The following is a 7,295-nucleotide window of genomic DNA, read 5'->3' as shown; positions in this document are numbered from 1 at the left end:
AGACCGCATGTATATCTTTTAGTTTTGTTGGGTGGGCCTGTGTGCCCTTGTGATTTATTTTCTCTCTCCTTCTCGTTTTTAGCCTTGGAATAATAAAGCTTGCTATCACCCTTCTAATGTACTCCCTCCGACCTCTGATTGGGGTTTCTTATTAAATTATAATGAGAGTAGTATAGAATATTTTGGTGAGGTTTTTATTTTAATTGAGCCCATGGAAGAAGGTCCACGGAGGAGGAGGCCCATGGAGAAGGCGGCCCACGAAGATACTACAAGGCCCATCTATATGTTGAAGGCTAAAACATTTTTTGTATTAGCATAGGGCCACTTTAGACAGTCGTTAGACTCACTGCAGGCTTAGTGGATCGCATAGGTTGGGCTCGTGATTATCCAATAGGGGTATGCTAGGTTTTATTGCATGCGATGCATTTACCTAATGCTTTAAATATTTGATATTTATGCATGCAATGCTATTTTGTGATGAGCTCTCGATCAAACAACTCAATATTAACTCTCACTTGGTTGGACCAAGTTAAGGTTTTAGGGCCCAAAATGGACTTGTATCAAAATGATTTGGTCTGTCCAACGTTTCCATCCACAATAATATGGTTAGGAAGCTGCCACTACTAAGTGTGTTCTCACGAGTCGTGGCACATTTGACTAGAGGCAAACTGCACTATTATTGTGAACAAATGAACACGCTCACTGTTTCCTGTCTCACGAGTCGTGGGGGCGACAGTTGAGGTATGACTTGATTAATGGGTAACCAACACGAATTAAAATATTACGACAGTAAATGGACTTGGATCAAAATGGCATTTCGATCTGTCCAGACCTTCCATCCACAACAATATCATGAAGACGCTTCCACTATCCAAGTATGGTCTAATGAGTCATGATACATTTGGAATAGAGGGCAAGCTGTATTATTGTTATGAACAAAGGAATACGCTGGTTGTTTTCCTATCTCACGAGTCGTGGGGGGCGATAATTGAGGTAAGATTTGGTTGATGGGTTGGTTTTAACATAGAATAACATGATTCGCTTGGAGTTCTCAAGATCATGTGAAGAGGTGAGGAAAAATATCTAAGAGAAGAAAAGGCAGATCTTAAAATTTTCAACAAAAGGGGATGGAAAGACTTAGATCAAAGAATACGACTACTACACCTCGTACTGGGATATGGCAACCAATTGCAATCGTGGGGCCTACTGAAATCGATGTTATTATGAATCAGGACATGGAAAAAGTTTATTCTTTACCCATTTCCTATTGAAATTCTTCAAGAAATGTTGGTGGCTGTTACTTATAAAATGGTGGCAGTTTCTTGAAAATGCGGCATTGTGACCATATCCTATTGAAATTCTTAAAGAAAAGTTGGCAAATGCTCGTACTTGTAAATTGGTAGTAGTTTCTTGAAAATGCATTTTGTCCATGCCCTATTAAAATTGTTCAAGAAATATTGGTAAATGCTCTTACTTGTAAATTGGTTACAGTTTCTTGAAAATGCAGCATTGTATTCGCCTATTGAAATTCTTAAGAAATGTTAGTAAATGCTCTTATTTGTAAATTGATTGGGGTTCCTTAAAAATACAGCATTGTGTGAATGTCGCGAAGACGCCATACGATGGGAGGAAGTCCTTGATAGCTTGAATGAAGTTAATATATTCTAAATCTAAGCAATCTTGTTAATTTTTTCACTAGTGTTGGATATTCGCCTTTGGCTCTTATCGAATTTTTGACTTTACAAAAAATTAATGCGGTGTTACTAGCCGCCGTTTGTGAGTGTATATTTATAGTATGAACCTATTATCTTTGTAGTAGCATTTATTTTCACTTCAGGAGCACTATTTTCATAATAGATAGACATACATATATATATATATATATTTGTTTGAAATTAAATATTTATGTATGCTATAAGTATATCTGAAGAAAGAAAGTGAACAAATAAGTTAAAGATTTTAATGAGCAAAATTTTGAATGGAAATATTGATACCAAAACTAATTTATTAGAAATGTATCATATTTGATATTTATACATTTGGGCTTCTCAAATAAACGGTGGTCATTAATCTTAATCTTGTGTAGAGAAATTCTAAAAAATTCTTTTAAAAATATTTTAAAATATTATAAAATCTTCTAAACTGATATAGAACTTTTTTAAACGTAATTTTTATATTTGTATAAAACTTACATTCATAACTTTTCATATTTTTATAAAATATTCTTTTTTGTGTAACATTTTTATGTTTGTTGTATTCAGTACTCTGTGTATTGTGTTTATAATACCAACCTCTAAACCTACGTAAACCTTTTTAAAATAGATCATCATAGAAGTTGTTCATATATGTATATCTCTCGGGCTAATTATTTTTTTATTAATAAAAATAAATAAATTATATTAATATAATTTATCTTAATATATTAATATTAATTCGACTCGAATAAAATTTTTTATATTTTTTAAGTTTAACCAAGTCGAATTGCAATTGCAATTCACTTTTGTGAATTGGGCCAATTGGCCCAATTAACAAATTGTATTATTTTTTTATTTTTTTTAATAAATTAATTATATTTAATTAATTTTTAAAATTATATTAATTTTAAAATACAATGAAACATACAAATATAATAGTGTATATTTTTCTACACAAATTTTAAAAAACTACAATGAACTATACTGATAAGTTTGTGACGGTATTGGAGCCATTTGATTAAAATCAGAGGCCAGATCAAACAAAAATGCAAATAATTCTTGTGATAGTATAAATGTATAAATTATTATTTTATATAAAAAAATTAGCATTTTACTTTCATTTATTTTTAAAATTACAACAATTCATGAAGTAATTTATTTTATATTTAAATGTAAAATAAATTACTTATTTATTTAAAAATATATATATTGATATTCCTAATAATTTTCATAAAAAAGATAACACTATTAAGCATTATAATACATAAAAGAAGTTTTTCTTGTCCGTCATGTTTACTTCAACGTATGGGATTAAGTGACTAAATATTAATTTATGATTTCATTGACCAATTAATAAGTTGTTTACTAGCTTAGAATATTGTTATTAATATTTTTATTTTTTATTTTTGTTTACTTGCCTTTGATTATTTAATTGATTGTGAATTTGAATTACTTTTTTAACCTCAAATAAGATAAATTGAACTGTCAACTCAACTCATCTCCCCTCTCTCTTCGCATTGTTTTAGATTTGGTTTACTTCACTTTAGTGCCGTCTTCACTTTGTAAACTTTTTTCCCAATTACCTATTTGTATGCTTCTTTTGTTTCATCAAAGGTAAGTAAAACTATCGTAAATAAAATGATTATTGTTGTAAACTTATAAAAAATTTAAGTTCATTAGTTTATTACTCTTAAATTTATATGAAAAAAATCAGAATAATTATTATCTCTAAAGTCTGTCTTATTTTCTTTTCTTATTGTTATTCGCAAATGAAATACATCGTGTTCTATTTATAAATCGTCAAAATATTATTACAAACTATATCATTAAAAATTGTAATTACAAATATTATGGGAATATAAAAAGTACGCATACAAATAGAGGGAGTGTGTATTCAGACATATATATATATATTTACGATAATTATACACAAAACTATCTTTGTACTCGAGAATACAAAAAAGTTATTTTTAGGTAAGAAATAAGTATCTGCAGTAGTAAAACAAAAGATATGAAATATATATATATTAAATAATTTAATATTTTTTCTAATATTTATATAATATGTAAAATCAAGACTATACATATTTTAATAAGATATATATAATCAAATATCTAAACATGATAAAAAAAAAAAAAAAAGATTTAGAGTATGCATATGTATGATTGTGATTAATTTGAAATATTTATATATGATTTTCTATAAATTTAATGTAATTATATATGTGATATTTATGAATACAAAATTTTCCTGTGCAAGTTTTATAAAATATTATTTTTATAATTATAAATAGTAGTTTATTTCCTAAATATAAAAATTAGCTAATTTAGAGGTAATTTTTGGAAGGAGAGCATAAACCCACTTTGTCCAAATTAGCATAAAACTCCCCAACTCCATATACATTACATACATACATAAGATTACTGCTAATTTCGAGCTGCAATGGAAACCCAAGTTGCTGCTATTCGACCGTCTCTTCATTCATCAGTTGTTGGGATTTCACCCTTCATTGGAAGTTCAAGAACCCTAAAATAAATTATTACAGATCAATGGGTACAAAATCCTCAATATTACATATCAAGATATACAATGAATGAAGAATGCAGATCTTGATATTTAACATAAACAGTAAGTAAGAAATGCAAGGCTCAGAGAGCCAGATCCAGAGCGAAAAGAGCTCACGACCACAAAAAATGGGCACTCCTAAACCTTATGGTTGCTCACAAAGGGCCAACCACCAACACAACTAATCAAGATCACAAAGACCCACCACAAAGGTTATTTTAGCTCACAAAGAAGTTTTATCACAGAAAATAGGGGGAGCAAATAAGTGAAATATTACAGACGCTTTCGGTCGTTGTTCATTGGCCAAGACCACCCTCTAAAGGGCCAAGCCATTAAAGAGGTGGAGATAAAGAGGAGTTAGGAACATGGTTTCAAAGCCATTCGAAAAAAGGAGGCGAGAGAAACCAGGTGACAAAGAGAGGTAGAGGAGTGAGAGCAGACAGACGAGAGAAGAAAGGGAGGCGGATGAATTGGAGAAGTTAGGGTTAGGTTAGAAATAAGTAGGATAGAAAACCATGGTCGGGTCATGGGCTGGGTGGGTCGGATCATGGGCCAATAAAGTGGGTTGCATTTTGAGAGCCATCCAAGTGAGTGGGGGACTTGTGCTTTTGGGCTGGGCCTACAATAAATGGTCTTGGGCCATTTTTTCAATATATTCTCCCTTGGAACAGGACCCATAAGAAGGATCCAGGCCCAAGGGGTTGGATCTGGCAAAATATCATAGCTCTTAATTTTCGTGCGAAAGAGATGTTATTAACAACATTTTAAAAGATGATATCTTAAGCACAAAGTATGGCACACAACAATTAGCACTAAGCACATTGAACATTTGCATACAGCAAATAACACTAAGTGAATTTTCCAAATAATAACCATGCTATAGCCTATAGTTAGCTAGGCTCATTCACAAAGACTCCCCAGCCGCTTAGACACAGATCGCAAATACACACATACAACCACCAAGGTTAAATCACATAGCCACATAGGCTCAATCACAAAAACACTTTAGCCACCGAGGTTGTTTTACAAAGACAGACACAAAGACTCATCAGCCATCAAGGCAAAGTCATAAAGACTAACATCATTCACTAAGAAAATTTTTTAATGCATTTAGCATAAAATTGCACACAGTGACTAAAGCTAAAAATTATGGTTTGATACAAAATCAATAAATTGTTAATTCTTCTTCAGAAGTTTCATCAAATGCTATGTTTGCTTCTTCTTTATTTTTATTATATCGTTTTGGCATTTTATAATCGTTTATAAAATGACCATTTTTTACCACAATTGTAGCACCTCATATCTTTATGTTTTTCATCCCTAGTTCCCTTCTCATCATCACTTGATTCAGAACTATTATGATTTTTATTCTTTTCTTTACTATGCCTTTTATGAAAAGAGTTTCTATATTTTGTTCTTCCTCTAACAAAATTAACCACATTTTGGTCCCGACTAGGTTTATTAGCATTCAAATCTATTTCTTTACTTTTTTAAACCACTAATCACAGTTTCTAAATTTATATTGTTCCTTCCATATTTAATTGCAGCTTTTACATGACTATAAGCTTCTGGTATTACATTTAATAAAATAATTGGGGAGTAGTTATCAATATTTTTATCTCCAATCAACTTAATTTTCCAATATCAGTTTCCTTGTATTCAAATCCCCGAAAATCATTTGGTTTCTGTGCTGCCCAACTACACGGCTTTCTCTAAGAATTCATTATTCTTTCACACACTTTACTCTCCAAGAGTAACATACAGTGTCGACGTAGTGCTGAGAGAAGGGACCGCCAAGGGGTTTCAAATGTTGAAGAAGAGAAGTAAAAATTAAAACTTATACCGAAAAATCTGGTAATTTTTGTATTAGGTGGGGGAAAAAGGAAGAAACTTCACCTGAGTGTGCTGCAGAATAAGCTTGGGAAGGTGAAATGGGTTAAATGTAATTGCACCTGACAAGGCATGCAGTAAATTATCCAAGAGTGGAGGACAATAGGAACATTAACAATAGTTAAAATCAAATATAAAAGTGGAAGAAAAGAAGAATTATAAAATGGGTTGTCCTAGTGATTTTCTAGTCACCCGCGTTGAAGCCTGATATACATTAGTAAAAAAATATATTAAGTTGTAAGGGTAAAAAAGTAATTTGATATGTATGAGACACACATTAAGCAAATGCAATCCACCATCCCATATAACTTCCAACACTACTATAAATACCAAAATATTAATTTTTTAATGTAAGTTACTATTCATTGATTGAGACTCCATTTTCTTGAAAACAGTACCTCTTTCGAAAATTGCAATTCACCTGATGCACAATTATGCCGAGGTCCCGATTTTATCCCTTAGTAGAAAAACGTCAACCACATCAAAACCCCTTATTACAATCACCCTCAATGGTGACTTTATTACAGGCCAGCCCACATTTTACCGGGCTAACAAAAAACTGATTAAACAAACTACTATTGGAAACTACTTGGGGTATCAGGTCTTATACAAGAAAGTATACGTGACCTAACATAATAATAATGATGCAACAAGTAGTAAGCAAGTTAATTAATCTAACTTAAGTCATTATGGCCCTATTTACTTTTTGAGATGGGATAAAACTGTGATAGGTAAATGAATGATAACTCTTGCGATATATATGCATGTGATAAATATTCTTTTTTTTTGTAATATTTTTAAGTTTGTTGTATTCAGTGCTCTATGTATTGTGTTTATAACAGGGGTAGCAGATGAGTCGAGCCGGTTTGCGACTCGAGCTCAATTGTATTTGTTCACAGCTCGCGAGCTTTTTTTTTTTTTTTTTTACATATAATTTATTTTTGAATGTTTTATATATTTAATTTTATATTTAATATTGGATCAATTTTATAATTAAAATTGACCGTATATTATAATTATTAATCAATATCATATATTTTATTTTGGATAATAATAAATTATGGTACTTTTATTTATACATTTAATTTTTATACAAAATTAAATTTAATCAACAACTTAGTAAATTATAATATTTTTTTATAATT

Source organism: Sesamum indicum, linkage group LG5 (genome assembly GCF_026168435.1).
Source record: "Sesamum indicum cultivar Baizhima isolate 11 linkage group LG5, ASM2616843v1, whole genome shotgun sequence".
NCBI lineage: Eukaryota > Viridiplantae > Streptophyta > Magnoliopsida > Lamiales > Pedaliaceae > Sesamum > Sesamum indicum.
The sequence above is the reverse complement of the archived record's forward strand: the minus strand, read 5'-3'. Positions refer to the sequence as shown.